We start from the raw sequence: 27,743 nt of genomic DNA, 5'->3' as shown, positions 1-27,743 counted from the left end.
AAAATCCTTACAAAATTCTTCATTTTAGTGTGAATTTCTTCTTAAAAAACCACATTTTGTATGCAATTTTGATTAATGTACATATTTGTTCTACACTATAACCTATATAGTAAATGTAGAGGACAGTTAATTCTCCCCTATTAACAATTTTCCCGGGAAGATCTCCTGCACATTCAGTGCTGTTTTGTCTAAAGGATGTGTTGTTTTTTGGTACTGCAAGGGTTGCAAGATTTTTTTCTGACCGATTGGTTTCTTGAATGGAGGAATTATATAATTTGTACTTGGTTTTTGATTGTTATATTTCCTAAATTTGTATTGACTTTTGCCAGTTTGTGACTATAATGATTTGACTTACTTTTTTTTGCAAGCAGTTTCTCCTAATATAAAGCAGTTTGTATGTTATTTTCACTAATATATTCATTTTATCTGCGAAAAAGACAAATAATTGGGTTTAGAACAAATTAAACTAGAGCTATCATTAGAAGCTAAAATGATGAATCTGAGGTTATCATACTTTGGACACATAATGAGAAGACATGATTCACTAGAAAAAACGATAATGCTGGGAAAAACAGAAGGGAGTAGAAAAAGAGGAAGATCAAACAAGAGATGGATAGATTCCAAAAAGGAAGCCACAGACCTGAACTTACAAGATCTGAACAGAGTGGTTTATAACAGATGCTCTTGGAGGTCGCTGATTCATAGGGTCGCCATAAGTCATAATAGACTTGAAGGCACATAACAACATTAATTTTATGCACATTTTCCCTAATATGTGCATTTTTGTAAGCGGTGGTTAAGGAACTGCATTGCAAATTTTGGATAAGTATGAATTTCAAAGGATAGCTCTGTTTTGGTTCTCATATCGTTTGGGGAAATGTGAATTTGATAAATTCAGCTTTAAATCTGACATGAATTGAATTTCTGCCCATTCCTACTTATAAACAAGGCCACTGGTTGCTGGGATGGCTAACCGCTTTAACCAGATAAACTTCCACCACTGGGGGGCAGAACTAACCACCCAGATGGAGACTCCCCACTCTTCATAACAACATCTCACTTAGGAGACTAGCTATTTCAGCTTGCATCACCACTGGGCATCTTTTTCCTCTTCCCTTTCTCTGAGGCTTTTTATATCCCGCCTGCCTCTCTGCCCTTCATTCTTCCTCAGGTACTGCATTTAAGGTCCTTCTTTCCCATCAGGCAGATGATTGAGCGTGCTCCACCCTACTGCTTCTTTTCCCACACATGAAGCTTCCAGGCAGTGTCCAAATGTGGTCTCTTCAGGAGCCGTTGCTTGGTGGTTCAGATCAGGGCCTACTTAAAGGGCTAGGTGCTGGCAAAGAACCAGTGAGCCCCGGGGGGCCCATCAAAGGACAAATATGGAGTGATTCTTGTAGCTGCACAGGGTTTCCAGGTGGATCTCCAAGAAAATCAAATTAAACTTCCAGTTATGTTGTGTCTCTTTAGCAAGCTGCCAGTTATTCTTCCCTTCTCCCCCTGCTATAGTTTGCCTCTCAGATGCACGAACTCTAGGGGAATAATTCCATGCATTAATGCTTTCATAGGGTACCCATTCTCTTTGTGAGGTCACAATTTTTTCCACCATATTTTTTAATATAATTAATACTTGTATGGTTAGTTCATCATTTAATTAACAATATTTTGCACAGCCTTGTATGTTGTTTTTTACATATCAAAACAGCAACTTGCAAAGTCACCAGCTATGTATGAATTGCAAAGTCATGAATTACAAATTGTGAAACCATGAAGTAATGAATTACAAATGAATGAATTGCAAATCATAAATTAAACAAATTATTCAAAGCTCGACAAGTCAATGGAATTTTTCAAAGTGTGAATTCCTATGTGAATATTCATTAAAGAAACAGAATACTCTGATCTAATGAATTTAATGAAAATGAATACTCTGATTTTGAACTTGAATAACCCTATTGGTTCCAGTTATAATTTAAAAAATTGCTTTGTTATGTCTACATCTCTGTAACTACCTAAGTACCATGACAAGGCTTTTTAGGACCAAGAACAACTGACTCCCTGCCAATGTGTTTGTGGTTCTTTTGCAGCTTATGTATCCACTGGGCCTTTAAATACATATTAGAAAACTCACACACACACACCCCAGATCAGTAACTTTCTCTAGTGCTGACCCAGCACTCGTGCTAGACAAGAGCTAGGATTTAACTCAGTAGTGGCTGGTGAAGCAGTGCAGGTGGGACTCTGTTGCTCTCCTGGCTTTCAGTACAGCGGATCACTGCCACTGACCAAGAGGGAGATGCACAGGGAGCTTATTGCAGTGTGGCATGCAGAGCAGGAGCAATGGATTGGTGCCACTGCCACACTGCACTGCACTCCCTGCATCTCTCCTTCTCAGACCGTGGCAGCAACCCACTGTGTTCAGAAGCCAGGAGAGCAATGGAGCCCCACCTGTGCTGCCTGACCAGCTGCTACTGGTTGAACTGCTTCAGCTGCTTTAAGTCAATACAGGGAAAGTGCACTTCAGCACTGAAGGGGAGCAAGCACATTGGACTGGGCTTGGTCTCAAACAGTGAGGCTTTTTGGAGAATTTTAAAATATTTATTTATTATTTCAATTTATATATTTATTATTTCAATTTATATACCGCCCTTAGCAGAATAGCTCTCAGGGCGGTGAACAAACAAGATAAAATACAATATATCATAATAAAAATCATAAAAACATATACAAACAAACAACAACAAAAACACTACAAAAACACAATACGATATTTTATTTATTATTTCAATAGGTTCAGAATGTCCGGATCATGGGCTGGGAAGGAGGAATGTGTCCCTTCCTGGTCACCGGTAGGGATGAGCAAGATTTCCACTGAATTCCCATTTAGCACTGGATAGTGGTGGTGATCATAGTAATTGTAGTAGCAGTAGCAGCAGTAGTAGTATAATACTAATAAATCCTCTGAAAATGCAATTGATTCCAAGTTTATGTGCTCGTGGGGAAACATCTAAATCAAGGGTGGGGAATCTATGACCATCCAGATGTCATTGGACACCTACTTCTATCATCCCTGGCCATTGGCCAGGCTAGCTGGGACTGATGGGATTTGGAGCCCAACAACTGTCCTGTTCTACAAGAGTTCATGGGGAAGCCTAGCAGGGTTGAATCAGGTGTCCCAGTCAGCCAGAGTATCTGTAGTTCCGGCAGTTCTTCTCCCAAGCCGCAGATCCTTCTCTGAGGATGCATAATTTCTGGGACACAAGTCATGACTACAAGACAACTCCCACGCATTCCTGACATTTTTTTGGAGATGCCAAATCCAGGCTGTTCCATAATGTAGATCATGCACAACACCTGATCTGAATCACCACTACTGATACCCTGTGCAAAAGCTGCACTCTAATCTGGTAAGGGAGCTCCACATGGGCAGCTAATATGGAAGCACATTGCAATGTTCATCCAGTTCCCATTAGATGTGGCTAAATCAAATGGAAATGGCCATTGTTTATATCAAAATGTGACGAGAGCCAGATTAGGGCCTTTGTCTTGAAAGGCCGAAATATCATGTCTGGATTGTGGTTTACCTCACTTCATTCTGGGGCAATTCTATTTGTTTGTTCTTTAAAGCCTGTGAGTGAGTGTTATTTAAATCAAACATATATAAAATGCAGAATTATTTTTTAAAATGAAAGAAATATAGCAAATTCGTGATCCTTCCAATCTGCAGCCTAACCCCAGCCTCCAAAGGTAAACTCAAGTTAAAGTATTCCATGGATTCAGCTTTGGTGAGATGTCACAGGGAAAAGAGTTTCACAACTGTGGGGTAGCTAGAAGGAAGGTTTTTCTGTACTCCCGTTCTGTCTGAATAAGTTGCATGAATGGCATTGCTAAATGGATGCTGTCTGTTAGCTTAAAATCCAGTGGCTTTGCTTCATTAACTGGGGCAAAAATGGAAATGTATTGGCTGACTGATTTAAAAAATGTATATCCCAACTTTCCATTGCAAATAGCCTTCAAGGTAGTGAACAAAACTCCAATTAAGGCTGCAATTCTCAATGCATTCACTAGAGAGTAAGTCCCATTGAACACTGTGGCACTGACATAGGAGTAAACATACATATGATTGCATTGCACAACACCATAAAATAACAAAGTTAAAAGTATTAACAAAAACCTGCATAAAGGCAGATTTTAAAATATAGTCAGATTTTTTTTAAAAAGACAGATAAAATAACAGCATAAAAATACCAGTGAACACAGATAGCTGGCATTAAAAGCACGAGAGAAAAGGTTAGCCATCTGAAAGATGTAATTTTATTCATTTATTTATTTATAGACATATTTGTAGACCACTAGCTATTTCATTAAAAAATATCAGTGTACAACAAATAAAAACCATTATAAGTAAAACCATTAAAAATACAGTAAAAACAAGGTCAACTACTGCAAAGAGACATCATCTTAACTGCCTGCATAAGCCTTGGCAGAACAGAAAGGTTTCCAGCAGGTGTTTAAACGTTAGTACAGAAGGCACCTGCTGAATCTCTGTTGGCAGAACTTTCCAGAGAACTGGGCTGATAATAATGAAAGCTCGATATTGTGCTGATGTTAAATGAGCCTTGCGAACTTGGGGGACGGCCAGCGCTGTTCCTGCAGATGATCTCGGGGATCGAGTTGGGATATAACATTTCAGGCAGTCCATAATATACCCTGGACCTAAATTGTTCAGGGCTTTGTAAAAGAATACAAGCACCTTGGAACCTGGCTCGGTATTAGAGGTGCAGCCAGTGCAGATGTTTTAGCAGTGGTGTCACATGTTGTTAGCCATGTGCCCCCATCAGCAATCTGGCCACTGCATTTTGCACCAGCTGGAACTTCTGAACCAAGCTAGTCACATAGAGGCATTGCCATAATCCAGCCTCGAGGGTACCAACGCATGTACTATAGTGGTCAAGCTATCCCTGTCGAGAAACAGACATAGCTGATGAACCAGACAGAGCTGGTAAAAGGCACTCCTAGCCACAGAGGATACCTGAGCCTCTAGTGAGAAGGATGAAAAGGAGTACCCCTATGCTACAGACTTGCTCTTTCAGGGGAAGAGTGACCCCATCCAGAACAGGTAACTTGCCTATCTCCTGGACATGGGAGCACCCTATCCAAAGATCCCCAGTCTTCCCAGATTCAAGCACAACTTTTTGGCCCTCATCCAGTCCACTACAGCATTCAGACACCGATCCAGACTGTTCACAGCCTCTCTGGATTCAGATGCTATGGAGAAATAGAGCTGCATGTCATCAGCATAATGTTGGCTAATTTTATTTGGGGAGGGTTTCCATTGAAAGGCAAGGGCACCCAGAAAAGGCTTCACGTAAAGATCTTAACTAATAAGTAGATCCATGTGAGAGAAAATATTCTAATAATCTGGTCCCAGATCATTTAGGGCTTTAAAGGTCAAAACCAGAACTTTGAATTTTGTCCAGATACAAACTGGAAGCCAATGAAGATATGTAAGCACTGCAGAAATACATTCACCATGTTGAATCCCTGTTAATAACCTGGCTGCTTTGGAACACTTTTCAAGGGCAGCCCCATTGCAGTCGTCCAATCTGGAGGTAACCAAACCATTGTGACCATAACTAGATAATCTCTTTCTAGAACAGGATGCAGTTAGAGTACCAACCAGACTCTGTAAAGAAAGTATTACAGACTTCACTTGACCATAGTTAAATAAAGCACACCCAAGTGGTTAACTGATCCATAAGGGGGGGGCAGCCCATCCAGAACTAGTTAAATACCACCATCATGATCAAATGAACCAGTCACCCACATTTCATTCATTGATCACTCATAACCGAGTAAGATTGTCTTCCAAAATAAAGTCTTTAACAGTGGGTCCTTAAGTGACTGTGGAGGCCAATCCTAGATCCACACAGCCTCCCACAGTGAGGATATAGGTCTCCAGAAGGAAGACGGTTGTGATGAGGATTTGTTTGACATGCCTTCCGCTTGGCTTATTTGTCCCCTTTGCTCTGTATTTATGCTTTTTCAAAGTCCATAGCACCTTTGATAATAGCCGGCCTACATGTGGGACGCTCATGGGCCAAGACTTCCCAGTTCTCTATGCTCATGTTACATTTTTTAGGTTATTTTTAAGAACATATTTAAACCTCTTTTGCTGTCCACCGATATTCCATTTTCCATATTTAAGTTGGGAGTAGAGTAGCTGCTTTAGAAGACGGTGATCAGACATCTGAACAACATGGCCGGTCCAGTGATGTTGGAGGATCATTGTTTCAGTGCTGGTGGTCTTTGCTTCTTCCAATACGCTAACATTAGTCCACCTATCTTCCCAAGTAATTTGCAGAATGTGCCAGAGGCAGCATTGGTGAACTCTTTCAAGACGTTGGGAGTGACGTTTATAGATGGTCCATGTTTCACAGGTGTACAGTAAGATTGGTAGTACAATGGCTTTGTAAATAAGCATTTTGGTCTCCCTGCGAATATCCCGATCCTGGAACACTCTACGCTTCATTCGGGAGAATGCGGCACTCGCAGAGCTCAGACGATGTTGAATTTCAGCGTCGATATCAGCTTTTACAGAGAGATGGCTGCCAAGATAAGAAAAGTGATCAACATCCTCCAGCATTGCACCATTAAGCTGGATTGATGGTGCTACAGAGGGACTTGTTCGCACCTGCTGATGAAGCACTTTGGTTTTTTTTATATTAAGTGAGAGGCCAAGCTTTCCATATGCTTCTGCAAAGACATTTAGGATAGTTTGAAGAACTTCCTCTGAATGTCCGGAGACTCCATTATCATCAGCTTATTGAAGTTCTATGACAGAGGTTGTAATTACCTTACTTTTTGCTTTCAGCCTACTGAGATTAAAAAGCTTTCCATCTGTTCGATATGTGATTTCCACACCATTGGGAAGTTTCCCCTCAACAAAGTGTAGAATCACGGCAATGAAAATGGCAGATAAGGTCGGAGCAATGATGCATCCCTGTTTTATGCCTGATCCCACTCTGAATTTGTTATTTGTTTATTACATTTATACCCTGCCTTTCTTTTCATGAAATTCAAGGCAGCTTACATATAGTTCCCAGGCGGTCTCCCATCCAGGCGCTGACCAGACCTGACTCTGCTTAGCTTCAGCAGGGTGCTGGCCTCATGTGCCTTCAGACCATAGCCTGAGACCAGACTGGATTGCTTTGACAGCTATTGTTATCCAAAATTGTCACCGTCATGTTGTCATGGAGGAGTTGCAAAATGTTCACAAATTTATCAGGGCATCCAATTTTCAGAAGGATGGTCCAGAGAACGGTTTGATTCACAGTGTCAAAGGCCTTAGTCAGATCAATAAACGCCATATATAGAGGTCGGTTTTGCTCCCGGCATTTTTCTTGAAGCTGTCGTGCAGTGAAGATCATGTCCACTGTCCCCCTGGAAGGGCGGAAACCATTTTGGGATTCGGAGAGGATGTCTTCTGAGATAGGTAGGAGGCGATTTGCAAGGATCCTTGCAAGGATTTTACCTGCAGTAGCAAGAAGAGAGATACCTCGGTAGTTCCCACAATCTGTTCTATCACCCTTCTTAAAAAGAATGATAATTATGGCATCCCTAGGGTCTTCTGGGATCTCCTCCCTTATCCAGATCTTTTCAATGAGCTTCTGAAGTTGCTGTGTAAGTTCAGGACCACCTTCTTTAAAGCAATCCCATCAGGTCCACTTGCTTTGTTATTCTTCATTTGTTTGATGGCTTTACTGACTTCATCCAGATTTGGGGATACTGCAAGCTCATCTCTGGTTTGTTGTTGAGGAATATGTGAGAAGACTTCACCAGCCACAATAGAGTTACAATTAAGGAGGTCATGGTAATGCTATTTCCAATGCAGTGCAATAGACTCTTTATCCTTAAGAAGTTTGGTACCATCCTTTTAGCGTAAGGGATTCGTATAATGTTTTGTTGGTCCATAGATGGCCTTTGTGGCATTAAAAAAGCCCTGTATATCACGAGCATCTGCAAAATGCTGTTCTTGAGTTTTCTTTGTCTACCAGGTGTTCTTAAGTTCTCTAATTCTTTGTTGGACCTCAGCCTTTGCACTGGCATAGATTTTCTTCTTAGCAGCACAGTCAATGTCATTCTGCCATATCTGGAAGGCCTTCCTTTTCTTGTTGACGATACATTCAATCTCAGTATCATTCTCATCAAACCAGTCCTGATGTTTCTTAGTTTGGTATCCAATAGTTTGTTCACATGCTGCAATAATGGAAGTCTTCAGTTTAATCCAGTGTTCCTCGACGTTTACAGGGATTACCATAGGTAGATGTTTCTTAAGCGTTGTTTGAAAACAAGCTTCCTTAATAGGATCTTGAAGGGCAAGGATGTTCATTTTACGCCTTGGTTTTCTTCCTTGGAGCCTATGTTGAGGAACAATATTAATGGCCATAGTGGATCGAATTAATCGGTGATATGTCCAGCAGTCATCAGCACTCATCATGGCCCTAGTGAGGACTACATCACGATGATCTCTAGCATGGACAATTATGTAATCTAGGAGATGCCAGTGTTTCAACCGAGGGTGCTTCCATGATGTTTTAAATTTATTTTTCTGGTGAAAGAGTGTGTTTGTAATAAGATTATGCTCTGCACATTTAGTCAGAAGTAGAATTCCATTCAGGTTGCTGTTGCCAACTCCTTTCTCAATAGTTTCTGGCCAGAAATCAAAATCACACCCAACTCTTGCATTGAAATTGCCCAGGAGGATAATTTTATCCTCCTTAGGTATCTCTGATAAAATGGTATCCAGCTGTGTATAAAATATTTCCTTGATGTCTTCATCAGCATCTAATGTTGGCGCATAAGCACTTAGAATAGTTGCCTGCTGGTTTGGAGCAAGTTTTAACTGGAGAGTTGAGAGTTGTTCATTAATACCAACTGGAACTTCTGACAAGAACTTCACAAGATTATTTTTAATAGCAAAGCCTAATCCATGTATTTGTCATTCTTGTTCAGGCAGTCCTTTCCAGAAGAAGGTATAACCTCATTTTTCTTCCTTCAATTGTCCTTCTCCTGCTCTTCGAGTTTCTTGGAGTGCTGCTATGTCGATATTAAAACATCTCAACTCCCCTGTGATGATGGCAGTCCTGCATTCATGATGTTCACTATCTGCATTGTCCAGCAATGTCCATATGTTCCATGTTCCAAAATTCAATTGTCTTTTGCAACCACTAAGTGATGACCCCACTGGATGCAGTAATCCAGTCAGGGAGGTATTAGGCAGACTATGTTTAGGGCACCTTTTCTAGCCCCCTCCCCATATGGGGTGAGCAGAGTGGATCCTGAATAGGACTACTCAGTCGTGGATACAGCTGCCAAACTACTCAACTGCCTCGGTCCTTGAGCCAGGATGACTGAGTCTGTAACTACCACCCATGTGCCAGTCCATGACTAGGGGCTTCTGGATTTCACAGTCCTGCCCCCATCGCCATACTGGAAAGTGATGAATTACAAGAACTCTATCAGTCTGGTGTAGAAGGTTCTCAGAATATTTGTGAAATATTCCAGGATATTATCACTGCACTTAGACCTTACTTGACTGTCACCTCCTCAGTTAAGTCTTCCCCAGCAGTATGGTCATGGTTTGACAGGAAATGCAAATCTAAGAAAAAGGAACTAAACAGATTTACAAGGTTGATAAGATGCTCTCCCTCAGATGAAGCTGTCATACTTCTCCAAAAACACCAAAGTGATTATAAAAATTTGTTCAGGAGAAGAAAAAGAATGTTTTATTAAAATAATTGGAAATCCTTAGGCCTTGCCCTCATTGAAGGGGATGAAACAAAATTTTGGAAATTGATACAAGGAGACTCCTCTTACGGCATGTATAAAGATGTGTCTCAAATCACACCCGAATAATTGTTTCCCCATTTTAGCGCCATCTTCTATAGCATTGGAAAACCAGAGCTGCCAGGGACAAGCCTACCTCCCAACCTTCCTGATTGGCCCCGTCTCCCCTTCTGAAGTCATAGAATTAATTACAGCCTTGCAACCTGGAAAAGCACCTGGGGAGGATATGATTCCCCCAGAGGTTTTTATTATAGATGCCAACTTGTTGGCATCAATTTTAGCGAAATCATTTACACATTAACTATACTGGCAACCTTTCAGTAGGTTGGAGGACCAGCATTGTTGTGCCAATTTTTAAGAAAGGTGATCCTTTGGACCCTAATAACTATAGACCTGTTGCCCTTTTAAATGTAGTGTCCAAACTGTTATGGAAATTTGTATATATGCAGAGATCCTCAGTGTCTGAGCTGCCTGTGTGCCTGTGTGTGTATTTACCTAAGTAGCAGGCTCTTACCCTGCATTTAGATCACTAAGACTTAAGACTTAGTAAAATGAGAAAAGCTACTTTATTTATAGAAATACATAGGAAAGGCATACCTAGTTCTAACTAAGTTGGAGGTGCAATGCCCAGACACGGGTATTGCCCTCATGACTCAGGAGAGAGAGCAAAGACAAAGATGTCTCCTGTCTCCTCAGACAGTCAAAGAAGAAAAACAAAGGAAGGAGGGGCAGATAAGCATCCCTGAGCATATCAGTTTACAACAGAAGGAAGTTAGGTAGGGAGCAGCACAGATAAAGGTAGGCAAGCCTAGCCAGCTGGAGGACCCTAACTCTATCTTTCTTCTGGAATGCAAACAAAAGAACCAAAACAGGAGATGCTGTTGCCCCACTTCCAACACAAACTTTATGCAAGGTATCTTTTGCTTAAACTCCAGAAATGGGATAATGTCCACTCCTTTTTTTATGATGAGCAAGCAGGCTTCAGGAAGGGCAGGAGTACAATCGATCAGGCATATGTACTCCATCATTTAATTAGAAAATATAGCAAGAGCCCAAACAAATTTATTTTTGCTGCTTTTATTGATTTTTCATCAGCTTTTGATAGGATAGACAGGAAGCAATTATGGCAAAGACTGGCCATGACTACCATCGACAAAAGGTTATCCAGTTACTATACCAGGACAACCTAACACAGATAAAAGTTGGTCTCCAAGGTGTTTCTACACAAGCAGTCTCTATCAACCAAGGGGTGAAACAAGGCTGTATCTTGGCCCTCTTTCTGTTTGACTTGTATATTAACGATTTAATTCCTGGCATGTCCTCTCTGTCCTTCTTTCCTCCTTCAGTTGATAATGGGAAAGTATCAATATTGCTTTATGCTGATGATTTGGTCTTGATTTCTCTATACAAAATAGGACTCCAAAGAAAGTTAGATAAATTTGGTCGCTTTGTAAAGAGGAGCACTTGAAGGTCAACTATTCCAAATCCCAAATATGGTTTTTGGGGAAAGGGCTTCAGGGCATAAATGGTCCCTTGACAGGCATAACATTGAACAGGTTCAATCATTTCAATATTTAGGACTTCATTTTAATCAGTATTTATCATGGAAGCACCATTTAGCTGCAGTTAAATTAGTAAGTTCTAGGTCTATTGGACAGCTTAGGAAGTTTTTCTTTTCTTGGGGAGGTCAGTTGGTGAATCCTGCCCTGAAGATCTTTACTGTGAAAATTATTGCCCAAATGTTATATGGGGCTGAAATCTGGGGTGAATACCTCAAATCCATGTTGGAGGTTCTCCAAAATAAATTTATGAAATAGGTCTTGAGACCTCCCTCTAGAACACCATCAGCCCATCTGAGAGCTAAGGATTTCCTTCAATCGCAGCCAGAGTTGATCTCCCCTTTTTTAGACACTGGCACAAATTAAATGGAATGGAAGACCAATATCTGATTAACCTTTGTTGGTTTGAGCAGCTGAGACATGGGGGTTGGGCACAGCAGTGCCAGGCACAGCTTGAAGAGTATAACCTTACTATCTTTGTTGTGACCAGAACATGCATATATCCAGTCTATGTGAGGGCAATTGAAGTCACCTATTACTGAAACACTTTCTTCTTTGGATGCCTCTGTGATTTCATTTGCCATCTCAAGATCACCCTGAATATTTTGGTCATGGGTGATAGAATATCGCTAGTATTAAATTACTTTTGGCCTGGTATTGCCACTCACAGTGATTCTGTGGAGGAGTCTGCCCCTTTTGAGATTTCGAGTTTAACACTCTGCATTGATTGTCATAAAGAGTGACACTACCCCCAATAACCCTTCCCTGCCCTCCTATAGAGTATCAGCTGATATTGATCTACAACTCCCATCATCCCTATTGGCCATGCTGGCTGGGGCTATTGTGCATCAACAGATACCTAGACTGGAGAGATTTGCCCCTATTAAGGAAAAACTATCCATTGATTCCAATATGAACTTACTGGTTTCTGAAAGTCTCGACGTTGTTATGCCAGCATCTTTATAGAGAATATTATTTGAATGGCCTCATGATAATGATGCAGCTGGCTACTTGGGGTTTGAAAAGATACTTGGCTGGGCATTGGACAGATTTTTTTGACTTGGCATGGCGAAGGATGTCAAACAATGGGTTCCTTTGTCTCATCAGCCAATAAAAGAAAGCACCAGCAAAACAAGGCGGGGGAAACCCACTAGAAGAAATGCCACAGCCTATGAAACCATGAAATTTATTCAAACAGATCTGAAAGGGCCACTTCCAGAAACACCAGCTATGGATCAGTATTTGCTGGTAGTATACGATACCTTTTTGAAATATGTGGTTGCATAATCACAGGAAAGTAAAAGGACTGGGAGTGTGACAGATGGCTTATGACACATGTTGTATTGAAATTTGGCCCACCAAATTGTATTTACAATGATGAAGGAAAAGAGTTTGAATCAGAGCTGCTTCAGGAAGTGTGCTGGCTACTCTAGATAACCAAAGTCAAGACAAGTGTTGCCCACCCTGCAAGTAATGGAGCAGTGGAGAGAGTATAACGAACAATTTGTTCCTGGAGAATAAAGCCCAGAAGGATTGTGATTTAAAGGTTCCTTATGTTGTTTATGCATATAATATTAGCAGATTCTACTATACAGTCGTCTCCTTATGAAATTATTTTTGATCTCTGCAGACCTATGTTCCACAATGACTTGATCTTCAGGCAGCAAGAACTAGCCCAACCTATACCACCAGCACAGGAGAGTGACTTAGCACAGCCCTATGTTAGCAAGCTTAGAACTTTTCAACATCATATGAAAGGAAAACGAGAGTGTCAAGCTAGAGAAAAAGAAGAATTACATTCCTATCAAGGAGGACAAGAAAGTGTGGCTCTGCAACTGGAAGAAACAACCAGAAAAGAATCTAAAACCTGTACCTTTCTGGATAGGGGGCTTATATAGTGGCTAAGAAGGTTAGAAACCTATCCTTGCTGATATTGAAAGGGAACTCTCACCCCATTGTAGTACATGTTGTTGTTATGTGCCTTCAAGTTGATTACGACTTATGGTGATCCTATGAATCAGTGACCTCCAAGAGCATCTGTCATAAACCACCCTGTTCAGATCTTGTAAGTTCAGGTCTGTGGCTTCCTTTATGGAATCAATCCATCTCTTGTTTGGCCTTCTTCTTTTTCTACTCCCTTCTGTTTTTCCCAGCATTATTGTCTTTTCTAGTGAATCATGTCTTCTCATTATGTGTCCAAAGTATGACAACCTCAGTTTCATCATTTTAGCTTCAAGTGACAGTTCTGGTTTAATTTGTTCTAACACCCAGTTATTTGTGTGTTTTTTCGCAGTCCATGGTATGTGCAAAGCTCTTCTCCAACACCTCATTTCAAATGAGTTGATTTTTCTCTTATCCACTTTTTTCACTGTCCAACTCTCACATCCATACAGAGAGATCGGGGATACCATGGTCTGAATGATCCTGACTTTATTGTTCAGTGATACATCTTTGCATTTGAGGACCTTTTCTAGTTCTCTCACAGCTGCCCTCCCCAGTCCTAGCCTTGTTCTGATTTCTTGACTATTGTCTCCATTTTGGTTAATGACTGTGCCAAGGTATTGATAATCCTTGACAAGTTCAATGTCCTCATTGTCAACTTTAAAGTTACATAAATCTTCTGTTGTCATGATTTTAGTCTTTTTGACGTTCAGCTGCAGTCCTGCTTTTGTGCTTTCCTCTTTAACTTTCATCAGCATTCGTTTCAAATCATTACTGGTTTCTGCTAAGAGTATGGCATCGTCGGCATATCTTAAATTATTGATATTTCTCCCTCCAGTTTTCACACCTCCTTCATCTTGGTCCAATCCCACTTTCCGTATAATAATAATAATAAATAATAATAATAAATTTAATTTCTGTGTCGCCTATCTGGCCAATGGCCACTCTAGGCGACGTACAAAATCGTTAAAACACAATATGATAAAATACAGTAATACAATATAAAAACAGTATAAAAGCAATACAGCTGGAACAACAATATTAAAACAGGGCAGGAGGCATTTCAATCATAGCAATTAACCCTCCCCGGAGATCCCAAAGGCCTGTTGAAAGAGCCAGGTCTTTAAGGCTTTCCGAAATGCATTTAGGGAAGAGGCGTGCCGGAGATCTTGTGGGAGGGAGTTCCAGAGGGTGGGGGCCGCCACTGAGAATGCCCTCTCTCTAGTACCCGCCAATCTAGCTGTTTTTGTTGGCGGGATTGAGAGAAGGCCCTGTGTGGCCAATCTTGTCGGGCGGCATAATTGGTGGCGTTGAAGGCGCTCTGTAAGATAAACTGGGCCGAAACCGTTTAGGGATTTAAAGGTTAATACCAACACCTTGAATTGGGCTCGGAAAACAACTGGAAGCCAGTGTAGATTGAACAACACTGGTGTGATGTGATCCCGGCGGCGACTGTTCGTAAGTAGTCGAGCCGCCGCATTTTGTATAAGTTGTAATTTCCGGACTGTTTTCAAGGGTAACCCCACGTAGAGCGCATTACAGTAGTCCAAACGAGAGGTGACCAGGGCGTGTACTACCAGTGGGAGCTGATGAACAGGAAGGTAGGGTTGCAGCCTTCGTATGAGGTGTAGTTGATACCAGGCTGCCCGGCTCACTGCCGAAATCTGAGCCTCCATGGACAGCCTGGAATCAAGTACAACCCCAAGGCTGCGGACCTGGTCCTTCAGGGGTAGACTCACCCCATTGAACTTCAAGTCAACATCTCCCAACCTCCTTTTGTCCCCCACGAGCAGCACCTCGGTCTTATCGGGGTTTAGCTTCATCTTGTTCCTTCCCATCCATCCACTCACGGATTCCAGGCACTTGGACAAGGTCTCCACAGCCAACTCTGGCGAAGATTTAAACAAGAGATAGAGCTGAGTGTCATCTGCATATTGGTGACACTGCAGCCCAAATCTCCTAATGATTGTCCCCACCGGCTTCATATAAATGTTAAATAGCATGGGAGAGAGGATAGAACCCTATGGCACACCACAATTGAGAGGCCAAGGGTCTGAAACCCCCTCCCCCAATGCTACCTGTTGGTACCTGTCGGAGAGAAAGGAACGGAACCACTGTAATACAGTGCCTCCAATTCCCAATCCCTCCAGGCGAAGTAAAAGGATACTGTGGTCGACAGTATCAAAAGCCGCTGAGAGATCGAGGAGGACAAGAAAGGTGAATTCTCCCCTATCTAATGCCCTCCTCAAATCATCTACCAGAGCGACCAAGGCTGTTTCAGTTCCGTGACCAGTCCTGAAACCCGATTGGTATGGATCCAAGTAATCCATTTCATCCAAGTGTGCTGACAACTGGTTGGCCACCACTCGCTCAATGACCTTGCCCAAAAATGGTAGGTTCGAAATTGGGCGGAAGTTATTGAAAACTTGCGGATCCAAGGAGGGCTTCTTTAGGATGGGCTTTACAATTGCCTCCTTGAAGGCTGATGGCATCACACCCTCTTTCAAGGATGCGTTTACCACCGCTTTGATCCCCTCGCCCAATTTCTCTCTGCAGCTCATAAGGAGCCACGAAGGGCAAGGATCAGTAAGGCAAGTGGTAGACTTCACAGACGAAAGCACCTTGTCCACTTCCTCAGAAGGGAGAAGCTGAAACCGATCCCAACTTACCGGCGTGCAACTGGCCAACTCTGGTTCATCCACTGTATCCACGGCGCACGGGATCGAGCTCCGTAAGTGTTCGATTTTATCAGCGAAGTGCTTTGCTAATAAGTCACAGGAGGCCTTTGACTGTTCCAAGGGCTCCTGAGCAACTGGACCGACCAGGCTTCGGACCACCTGGAACAGCCTCCTGGGACAGCACTCCGCAGACGCAATAGAGGCAGCAAAGAAAGCCTTCTTTCCTGCCTTTATTGCCACTTGGTAGGCAGATACTGCTGCTCTAACCTGTGTCTGGACATCTTCAGAGCGGGATTTCCGCCACCAGCGTTCTAGTCGTCTCACCTCCTGTCTCAGACTACGCAACCGCGGTGTATACCATGGTGCTAGCTGAGTTCTATTCAGGGGGAGAGGATGTTTCGGAGCCACCCGGTCTAATGCCCTGGTGATCCCCTCATTCCACTCCTTCACCAGGGTTTCGACCGGGCGACCTTCAGCAGGTTCCAATTCCCCTAGCGCAGTCAGGAATCCATCCGGATCCATCAGGCGCCTGGGGCGGACCATTCTAATAGGTCCTTCACCCCTGCGGAGGGGGCATGGCAACGAGAAGTCCATATTTACCAGGTAGTGATCTGACCATGACACAGGAGTGGCATAAACCACTCCCAACTTCAGACCACTTCTCTCCTCTCCCAGGACAAACACAAGGTTGAGAGCATGACCGGCTACATGGGTGGGCCCAATATTACTTACGTGCAGTTCCCGGGAAGCCATGGTTTCCAGGAAATCCTGAGGGGCTCCTGTGAGGGCGGCCTCGGCATGCACGTTAAAGTCACCCAGTACTAACAATTCTGGGGACAATGCCCGTACAGCCAAGATCACCTCCAGCACCTCGTCCAGGGAATCTGCTGTGCAGCGGGGTGGGCGGTACACCAGCAAGATCCCTAAACTGCCCTTCGGGCCCAACCTCCAGTACATACAATCAACAAATCAAGTCCTATGGAGAGGAGGTCTGGCAAAAACCAAGGACTCTCGATAGATGACTGCCACACCCCCTCCCCGCCTTCCCACCCTCGGCTGCTGTGCATAACGGAAACCTGGCGGACACATGGCCTCAAGAATGGGAGCAGAGGCTTCGTCTAGCCAAGTTTCCATAATACATGCCAGGTTCTGCATATAGATAAAACAAATAGGGTGATAAAATACACCCCTCACACCCTTTCCGATGGGGAACCAATCAGTTTCTCCATATTCTGTCTTTACAGTAGCCTTTTCTCTAGAGTATAGGTTGCGCATCACGACAATCAGATGCTGTGACACCCCCATTTCTTTTAAAGCATTCCATAGTTTTTCATGATCTACATAGTCAAAGGCTTTGCTGTAATCTATAAAGCACAAGGTGATTTTCTTCTGAAATTCCTTGGTCCATTCCATTATCCAATGTATGTTTGCGATATGATCTCTGGTGCTTCTTCCATTTCTAAATCCAGCTTGGACGTCTGGCATTTCTCGTTCCATATATGATAAGAGCGTTTGTTGCAGAATCTTGAGCAGTACTTTACTTGCATGGGATATTAAGGCAATAGTTTGATAATTACTGCATTCCCTGGGATCCCCTTTCTTTGCAATTGGGATGTATATTGAACACTTCCCGTCTGTGGGCCATTGTTTAGTTTTCCATATTTCTTGACAAATTTTTGTCAAAATGCGGACAGATTCAGTCTCAGTAGCTTGTAGCAACTCTATTGGTATGCCATCTGTTCCTGGTGATTTGTTTCTTCCAAGTATTTTAAGAGCAGCTTTCACCTCACATTCTAACATTTTCTGGTTCTTCATCATATAGAGTTCTTCAGTGTATTGCTTCCAACTTCCTTTTATTTCATCTCGGTCAGTTAGTGTGTTCCCTGTTGATTATTCAGCATCCCTACCCTTGGTTTAAATTTCCCTTTCATTTCTCTGATCTTTTGGAATACTGCTCTTGTTCTTCCCTTTTTGTTGTCCTCTTCTATTTCTATACAAAAACTATTGTAATAGTTCTCTTTGTCCCTACGCACTAGTCGCTGTATTGTTGCCTTTAGGGTTCTGACAGTGTTTCTGTCTCCTTATGCAGAAAGTATGGAACTTCTCCATCTTCTGCTACCAGTTATATACAGTAGGGCCCCACTTTACGGAGCTTTCCTTTACGCCACTTCGCTAATGTGACGGTCTCAGTTAGATGCAATTAGACTGAAGCCCCACTCATATGGCGCTTCTTCCCCTTTTACGGCGGTTTTCGGGGGTCACACACCATTCTATTCAATGAGTTCCGCTTTTCAGTGGTTTTTGCTTTTCAGCGGGGGCCTGGAACGTAACCCGCTGTATGAGTGGGGCCCTACTGTAATAAATTTGATTCCTATATTGACCATTTGGTGATGTCCACGTGTACAGTCATCTTTTCTGTTGCTCAAAAAATGTGTTTGCAAGAAACAAATTATTGGCTTCACAGAATTCAATAAGTCTGCTTCGTTTCTGTCTCCTAGGCCCCATTTCCCCACAATTCCTAATTCTTCTCTGTTCCCTACTTTTGCATTCCAGTCCCCCATGATTATCAGCACATCTTGTTTTGGTGTGTGATCAATTTCTTCCTGTACTTCTGCATAAAATCTCTCCAATTCCTCTTCGTCTGTGTTTGCCATTGGAGCATAGACTTGGATGTTGGTTATGTTAATAGGTTTCCTGTTTAATCTCATTGATATCACTTGCTCAGACCTTGCGTTGTAGCTCCTAATTGCTTTTGCTACATCACTTCTCACTATTAAAGCAACTCAATTTCTTCTTAATTTCTCATTTTCTGCATAAAATATTTTGTAGTTGCCTGATTGAAAATGTGCCATTCTCATCCATTTTAATTCACTCACCCCAAGTATTGTCATGTTGATACATTCCATTTCTTGCTTGACAATTTCTAACTTTCCCTGGTTCATGCTTCTCACATTCCATGTTTCTATTGTGTACGTCGTACAACTCTGGACTCTCCTTTCGCATCTGTGAGCATCAGCCTCTGGGCTTCCTTTCAGCTTTGACCCAGCTGCATCATTAGTCACAGCTCTTCTCGTACTTGTCCATTCTTCCCCAGTAGCTCGGTGAGTGCCTTCTGACCTGGGGGTCTCATCTTCCAGCACTATCTTGTGTTGCATTTTGGATACTTTGTTCATAGGGTTTTCGTGGTAAGAGCTATTCCATGGTGGTTTACCATTGTCTTCCTCTGAGTCTGGACACATCTTAGTCTGGTGTCTCAGCTTTGACCATTCCACCTTGGGTGCCCCTGCTAGGAGTCTAGCCTCTTGGTCTAGACTCCTGACGACATTGCTGTCAGCTTCTTCAACACTCTCAAACCCCCTCATCGCATTAAGGTGTGTATCCTAAAGGGGGATTGTAGTACATAGAGAACTGGTACACCAATTTATTGAAAGAAAATAATATGAACTGGTGGCAGAGGGTCAGCAACATTCTCAAGAGGATGCTACAGAGGAAGTGATGGAGGAGATATAGCAGCAGTCCAATCTTTGAAGAGGAATTGCCAGGAATTTCAAATGGTTCTGAAATTATTCCACTGAAAAATGCCTTGCCCATCACTGAGAGTACTGACCTAGCGTGCCTTGATAACCCAGTCTCAGCTACCAGTCACATATGTCTATAGTCTGCATATAGAACTCATGGGTAAACAGAAAAACCTTTCTAGTTGGCAGATTATACAAATGTAGTTATCTGTTTAATTTAGAAGGTGAAAGTTGTAATGAGTGTCTAAACCACAACACCAGCCACCATGTGATGCTGTCCCATGTCTTTAGTGCTTAACTACGGTTCTGTTTCTGGTCTTCCTGTTGTCTTGTCTGTTGGTGTGTGGAAATGTTCCTGTAAGTAGCAGCTCTATACTGGAGGCCAGATCTCTAATAAAGTGTTTCATTCTAAGTCAGTATTGCAATATCTATGTTCTCCTCTAAAACAAGCACTCCAATTCCCCCATCTTAGCTTGGAGGCTTCTATTGTTATAAACACCTATGCATGCTGTCTCTCTCAAAAAGTCTTTAGCATGTGTATTTCCCACTTTGGCTCTCTGGCTTCTTTAACTGGATTTAACTGGGCATGTTCCATTGCATGTTCATTGCTTAGTAAAGTTGTGTGTCTGTCTTCTACATCTCCATCCTTCCAGGTGTTCCTCAAGAACTATGAGGTGTGATATGGTGCTTCAAGGTCCCCCTCCTAAATCTAGTGCAAAATGTATGTTCTTATTCATATAGCCTTTGGGGTCAGTTCTACCTCCTCTCCTCATTGGAATGACTGAGAAATTTGATCCATGCACTATGTCAGGGGTGGAAATCCTTTTCAGCTGAGGGCCACATTGCCAGTGATGGCCTGGGTCAAAGGCAAAAGTGGGTGGAGGAAAGCATGTGACTTCTACGTTGTCCAGTAGGCTACATTCCAGCCTTGCGAAAGTCAATGGTTTCTACATACATATGTCTCCATCTAAGCGAGCAAGGGGCATTATCACAGTTTAAGGACGAATTTCAAGTCCATCCAGGGCAAAGCACTTGAGGAGGGTGATGCAGGGCAGTGAGGGGTGCAACCTGGGGAAGGGATGTTGCCTGTTGTTAAAATGTATCAGTTACTCACCGTGACTTTGGACACATAAACTAGAACCTGTTCTTTCTATTTCTTGTGAGAATATAGCATAGAGTGAATATATTAAATATTTATTACTCACTTTTGTGAATAAAAAAATTGTATTAATTGTCAATAACATCCCAAAACTTTACAACTGGGCTCTGCACAGATCCTCCTGGTCCTCCCCATGGCTCCAATCCAGGCCCTCTGGATTGGGCCGACTCACCTTGTGACAACCTGGTGACCACCCAACCCACACCGAATTTGACCCTGGATTTTCAAAAGCCTAATTAAACATATGGTCAGGAGGGGGGATTAGGAGATGCAGCATGTCCTTCCCTTTCAATCAAAATCATGAGGGTTCGATCCTGCGTGGTGGTGCTCCTTTGTGACTGAGCAGTAACATGTATCATGTAGTATGGAATCCTCCACTTACTAGCTGGTAAGCAGAAAATTCCATCCTGTGTGGTCCTGCTCATTTAGAAGGCTCTCCCGAAGGAGAGGTAACCTGCACCACACAGAATGGGATCCTCTGCTTATGAGCCCCATCAGCGCAAAATCTAGTCCTGAAAAATATTAATAAACTTACATCACATTTACAGTGTTCCAGGTGAACTATGACATCTGCTAACCTTTCCATTAGTATATCACGAGCCAAGAAATCATCATCATCATCATCGTCTTGCCTTATATCAAGTGGTTTCTAGGCAACTTACAACAGATTTTAAAAAAAACATACAGAAATTTAAAACAAGAATCATAGATAAAAACATATACAGTCAATAAAATCTAAAACTCTTCAATACAGTAAAAGCCAAATCACTAATCGAATCACTAATAAAAATTTAGAAACCCACCAAATAAAAAGAATTGGGACAGCACACATCAAGGGCGAAAGGCCTGGGTGTGAAGAGAAAGGTTTTTGCCTAGCGCCTAAAGATGGATAGAGATGCTGCCAGGCGTGTGTCCATGGGGAGAGCATTCCATAGCTGAGGGGCCACCACTGAAAAGGTCTGTTCTTGTGTTGCCATCCTCTGAGCCTCCCATGGAGGGTGCACAAAAGAAGGGCCTCTGATGATGAACACGGGGTCCAGGTTGGTTCATATAGGGAGAGGTGGTCCTTGAGGTATTGAGTTCCTGAGCCGCATAAGGATTTGCAGGTCAAAAGCAGTACTTTGCATTGAGCCTGGAAACTAATTGGTAGCCAGTGCAGCCATGCCAGAATTGGTATTATATGTACAGGCCGGTTTACCCCAGTCAACAATCTGGCTGCTGAATTCTGCAACAGCTGCAGTTTCCAAACTGTCTTAAAGGCAGCCTCATGTATAACTCATTGCAGTAGTCTAACCTAGAGATTACCAGAACATAGACAACAGAAGTTAGGCTATCCCTGTCCAGATAGGGGTGCAGATGGGCCACCAGTCAAAGCTGATGGAAAGCACTCCGCACCACTGAGGTCACTTGAGCCTCAAACAACAGTAATGGATCCAGGAGTTAGCTAAGAAAAAGCTGACTGTGGTTAGCACATTGAAAAAACAACCAGAAATCCCCCAGCATTCCTTGTGCACAAATCCAGACATGAACAGCAGCATTTGTGGTTTTCAAAAAGATTTGACACTTGTTAGTTATGTACCAAAGAAAAGACAGCAAATCTCCTTTCTTCAATTCATAAAGAGGTAGCAATTTCAGACAACAAATCCAAGGCTCAGATCATTCATTATTACAATACAACTAAGGCTGGTGTAGGCAACTGTAGCCAGATGGTCGTGACATACTGTTACAAATGTGATTGTTGATTATTAATAACATTTGTATGCTGCTTCATAACAGAAAGGTATATGAATAGATTACAGTAAATATAAAAATGAGCCATACTCAACGATGATTGTTTCAAAATGTAATGGCCATTGCCTGTTTAAATGCCTATATTTAAACCTACAATGGTGTAAATTTCCCAAAAGGTAAGTATTCCTAGTAGACCTGGGTTTCATCAAAATGTGGGTTGAATCGAGTGATATAGCCAGCTTGCCTGGGTTGCTGAGAGAGACAGTTTCACAGTACCTCCAGATTTTCAGTATTTTGTAGAAGAGGTTCACGTGCTTGCTGGAAATTTAGATTTGTGCAATTAAAGTGCTCTATTGCCCTAGCACAACAAATCCACTTTTAAAAAACACATTTTTTATTGTGAGGAAAGTGATGATGAAATGAACTGATAAGTGTGGAATGCATGAATGAACAATTAAGAGGAAGATGTGTCAACACCCTGCAAGCAAGTCAGGATGAATGTTTGTTATTGTATTTATTTCATATATATATATGCAACTTAATATCCAGAATTCCAATGCAGTGGACTGTACGTGCTTTTTTAAAAAACAAAACAAAAAGCACACAAAGAATAAGAACAATTGAAATTCATCATAAAAACAGAAAACTACCTATAACTGCCTGCAATAAGAAAGTCTTTGTCATGACTTTCTGAACTGAGAATGAGTTGAGGTTAGCAAGAGATGCCAAAAACAACAAAAAAGCTTTTTTTGAGGTACATCCATAGTAAAAGACAGAGAGAAGAAATGTTGGAACAGCTACTCAATGAGGATGACAACACGATAACAGATGACAAAGAAAAGGCAGAAGTGCTCAGTTCTTACTTTGGCTCCGTCTACGACCCTCCTGGGAAACGTGAAGTTGAAGGGACAGGAGTGCAGCTTGAGACTGATAGACAAATGGTCGAGGAATACCTAATCACTTTGAACGAGTTCAAATCTCCAGGGTCTAATGAACTGCATCCTAGGGTATTGAAGGAACTGGCTGAAGTACTCTCGGAACCACTGTCTATTCTTTGCAAAATTGTGGAGGGGGGATGAAATGTCGGATGACTGGAGGAGAGCTAATGTTGATCTTATCTTCAAAAAGCGCAAAAAGGAGGAACCCTGGAACTATAGACCAATCAGCCTGACATCAACCCCTGGGAAAATTCTGGAGCAGATTATAAAGCAGACAGTCTGCAAGCACCTTGAAAACGACGCAGTGATTACTAGAAGACAACATGGATTTATCAAGAACAAATCCTGCCAGACTAATCTTATCTCATTTTTTGATCGGGTAACCTCCCTCGTAAACTGTGGGAATGCTGTGGACATAATATAGCTCGACTTCAGCAAAGCTTTTGACAAAGTGCCCCTTGATATTCTGATTATCAAGATAGCTAAATGTGGGCTGGGTGGAACAACTATCAGGTGGATTCATAGTTGGCTACAGAATCATACTCAAAGAGTGCTTATCAATGGTTCCTTCTCAAACTGGTGGGAGGTAACGAGTGGGGTACCACAGGGCTCAGTCTTGGACCCAGTGCTCTTCAACATTTTCATTAATGACTTGGTGCAAGGAATGCTTATCAAAATTGATACAAAATTGGGAGGGGTAGAAAATACCTTGGAAGACAGAAACAAAATTCAAAGGGATCATCATAGCCTGGAGTATTGGGCTGAAAACAACAGAGTGAAATTTAACAGGAATAAGTGCAAAGTTCTAGACCTAGGAAAAGGAAATCAAATGCACAATTATAAGATGGGGAGACTTGGCTCAGCAGTAATATATGTGAGAAGGATCTCGGAATTGTTGTTGATCACAAACTGAATATGAGCCAACGGTGTGATGTGGCTTCAAGAAAGGCAAATGCACTAACAGAAGTATAGTCTCCAAATCGCATGAGGTATTGGTTCCCCTCTATTCGGTACTGGTTAGGCCTCATCTTGAGTACTGCATCCAGTTTTGGACACCGCACTTTAAGAAGGATGCAAACAAACTGGAATGAGTTCAGAGGAGGGCAATGGGGATGATCAGGGGACTAGAAGCAAAGCCCTATAAGGAGAGACTGAAAGAACTGGGGATGTTTAGCCTTGAGAAGAGAAGACTGAGGGGAGATTTGATAGCACTTTTCAAGTACTTGAAAGGTTGCAACACAGAGGAGGACCAGGATCTCTTCTCGGTCGTCCCAGAGTGCAGGACACAGAATAATGGGCACAAGTTACAGGAAGTCAGATTTCAACTGAACATCAGGAAAAACCTCGGAACTATTAGAGTGGTATGACAATGGAACCAATTACCTAGGGAGGTGGTGAGCTACCCAGCACTGGAGGCATCCAAGAGACGGCTGGACAGCCACCTGTCGGGTATGCATTGAGCAGGGAGTTGGACTTGATGGTCTTATAGGCCCCTTCCAATTCTATGGTTGTATGATTCTATGACACTGATGTTCAGTTTATTTTTACGTTGCTCTTGGGGATACATTTGCCCTACCCTGAACCAGATTGATAACAGTAAAATTTTCTATCAGCAGAGGGTTAACGCAGCCACTCAAGGCTTTGTTGCTACAACGAAGCTGAAAAATACTAAATATCTACAAAATTACCCTCCTGGAATTTAGCTCCTGACATGTAATGCTCTTGCTGTGTCTCTGTTTCAGCTCCAAATGATTATTAATAAATTAAATAAACCAGTAGCACTTGCCCATTTCTCATTGCTTAACTCACCTGCTACTCAACTTGACTACTTTAGCTGAGAATGGAAGATTGGCCTTGGTTTATAATTCCCTAGGTTACAAGGATTAAGGGAGGTTTCTTCTTCAATAGAGGTTCTACCACTGCCTCCTTCAATACTATACCTTACTAAGGTGTTGATTGTTTGCCATAGAAAAGAACATCCTCAGTTTCTTCCGGATCGCTAAATCCAGCGAGGAAGGGCCCAGATCAGTACTGAACCCAGCATCCTGCCCATATCCTCAGGTATCAATAATTTAAACAGTGACCACATTCATACGACATTTTATTCTAGAATCAATGGAGACAGAATACTTGTTTTTCCTGTGTAATCCACTCAGCATCTAGATCTCTTTCATATTTGTTTGCCCCTGAAAAGCACTTCTTGAGAAACTGGTTTCATTCCAAAAATAAAATCTCATTGCACGCTGATTCTGCATCATTCCATAATGTGACCATTTGAAAACAGTAGATTGTATTTATTTATTTATTTATTAAATTTATATCCCACCCTTCCTCCCTATAGGAGTTGGAAACAGGTATAGGTGGTCTCAGCAATGTGGGGTGTATTGACAGTGCCCAATGATGCTGTGGGTGGGTGTATACCAAGAACACAGTCGCCACTTCCTTCTTCCTTCACCTGGGGCATGTGCAACAGGAAAAGACATGAATAACCTAATCTAGCGTATGAAGTAACCACACTCACCCTTGTAGCCAGCAGGATCTACATCTGGAATCAATCTAGATTGAAAGCAACATGTTGAGGATGAGCATGAATGCTTATGGATTGAGAAAAACTACATTTTTGTGCTAATAAACAGGTTAGTGTGTATGCAACCTCATTCAATAAAACCTGAATAAAAGAGGATCTAGACAGCAATTGGTTTTAATATATTACTAGAGTCCATATGCGCTCAAGGTTAAGGTGCAAATTAGGTGGAATTCTAGACACATCACTCAGAAGGGCACCAAGCTTCCCCCTTTAATAACAGGCACCCTTTCCCTTGATTTTCATAGGGTTCATATAGCCATGAGCCTGACAAAAGTTGCACTACCACCACAGCACCACTCCATTTTGCTGTTAGCCCCACGGGGAAACACCTCTCATTGATACCAGCTGACTCCTGGTGCAAAATAAAGTTATAGATTTCCAGTCCTGCTCCTCAGTAGGTGGAAGAAGTGGTCTGTGCAGGTGAAAAGGAATACAATGTTCCAAGGGTCTCAGATTAGGAGGACTCTAGCAGTATGACTCAGGACTCTTCTGCAGTCCAGGGATGGCCAGAATACGGCCTTGCAGCTATCAGTTCCTCAGGACGGAGTCTACTGACATAAGGAGCAAACAGAATTCCATCTGGTCCAATAAAACTGCTGACTCTAGCCAGATCTAGAAAAAGGACAACACAAGAAAACACTGGAATGCTATACATCGACAAAAATGAATGCAACATCATCTGGATATATATATATAAATAAATATGGGAAACAGGTTGACAGTTTCAGACTAAGCAGCTAGCATAGAAGCAGCCTTTATTAGGTTACATCATGCCTGGTGTAAAAATATTTCAGGATACCACAAGGTATTCTCGTGTGAAGAGCATATGAATGTAGGAGGAAGGCCATGCTACCAGTAGTGAAAAAGGTTGTTCACCTTCTCTGCTCTTCCTCCTAGAAACTCTGAGCGGCTGGCATATAGTTCCCTGACAGTCTCCAGTCCAATGACTTCTCAAGGCCAAAGGCTGTGTCATGTGCCTCTGAGTTCCCCCCACACAAACACACATTTTGCCCCTACCAAACACAAATAGGTAGCTGTATTTGCTCCTACTCCACCCTTCTCCATGGAACTAATACTAGTTTAGGCAGAGGAGCTGATCTGAATGAGAGAAAGGATGAAGCATTTTCTCCCAGCATGCAATTTTCCTGATCTGCAATATAATTCTGTGGGCCTACTAATGAATAACAATACAAAACTAAACCAAGAGAGAGAACCTAATCATGGATCTCCTGTGTTACATCAGTTTTTGGCTCCCCGGGGGGGGGTATTTCTGAGTTAACATGGTCAAGATGGCAGTGTTACTTAAAATCATTTCATTTTAGATGCCTAGCTTTTCTCCCCATCGGTTTGTGTGAGCTGTGCAGGTAGCAGCACAAGGAGAGAAAAGGTTGAGCAAGCTCCATCCCAAGCTTGCGGCCTCAGCTCTAGGCGCAACAGAGCCATTGTGTCACATTATAGTTTATCTGGAAAGATGGTTTTTCTGCCTTACTGGCTCTCTTCTGTTTCCTCTCCTTTCAGCCTCCTGCTGCCTGTACCTAGGCCTGGATTATTACACGATTGCTTTTTCAGCAATCTCCCTTTAGGACTCAAGCTTATAGGAGAATAGCTTGGGTTCAGTAAAACTGCTTGCGTGAAGCCTTGTCAGCCTCTCTGCCAGTTGCCCTCAATCAGCCTGTTTCATCTGGGAAAGTTTCCTCCAGTAATGAAGCCAGAAGCAATTCCAAAGACGTCACCGTCACCAGCGCTCTGTCTTGTGTAGCAACATAAGGAGCGCGGGCTCCGG

Source organism: Rhineura floridana, chromosome 1 (assembly GCF_030035675.1).
Source record: "Rhineura floridana isolate rRhiFlo1 chromosome 1, rRhiFlo1.hap2, whole genome shotgun sequence".
NCBI lineage: Eukaryota > Metazoa > Chordata > Lepidosauria > Squamata > Rhineuridae > Rhineura > Rhineura floridana.
The sequence above is the reverse complement of the archived record's forward strand: the minus strand, read 5'-3'. Positions refer to the sequence as shown.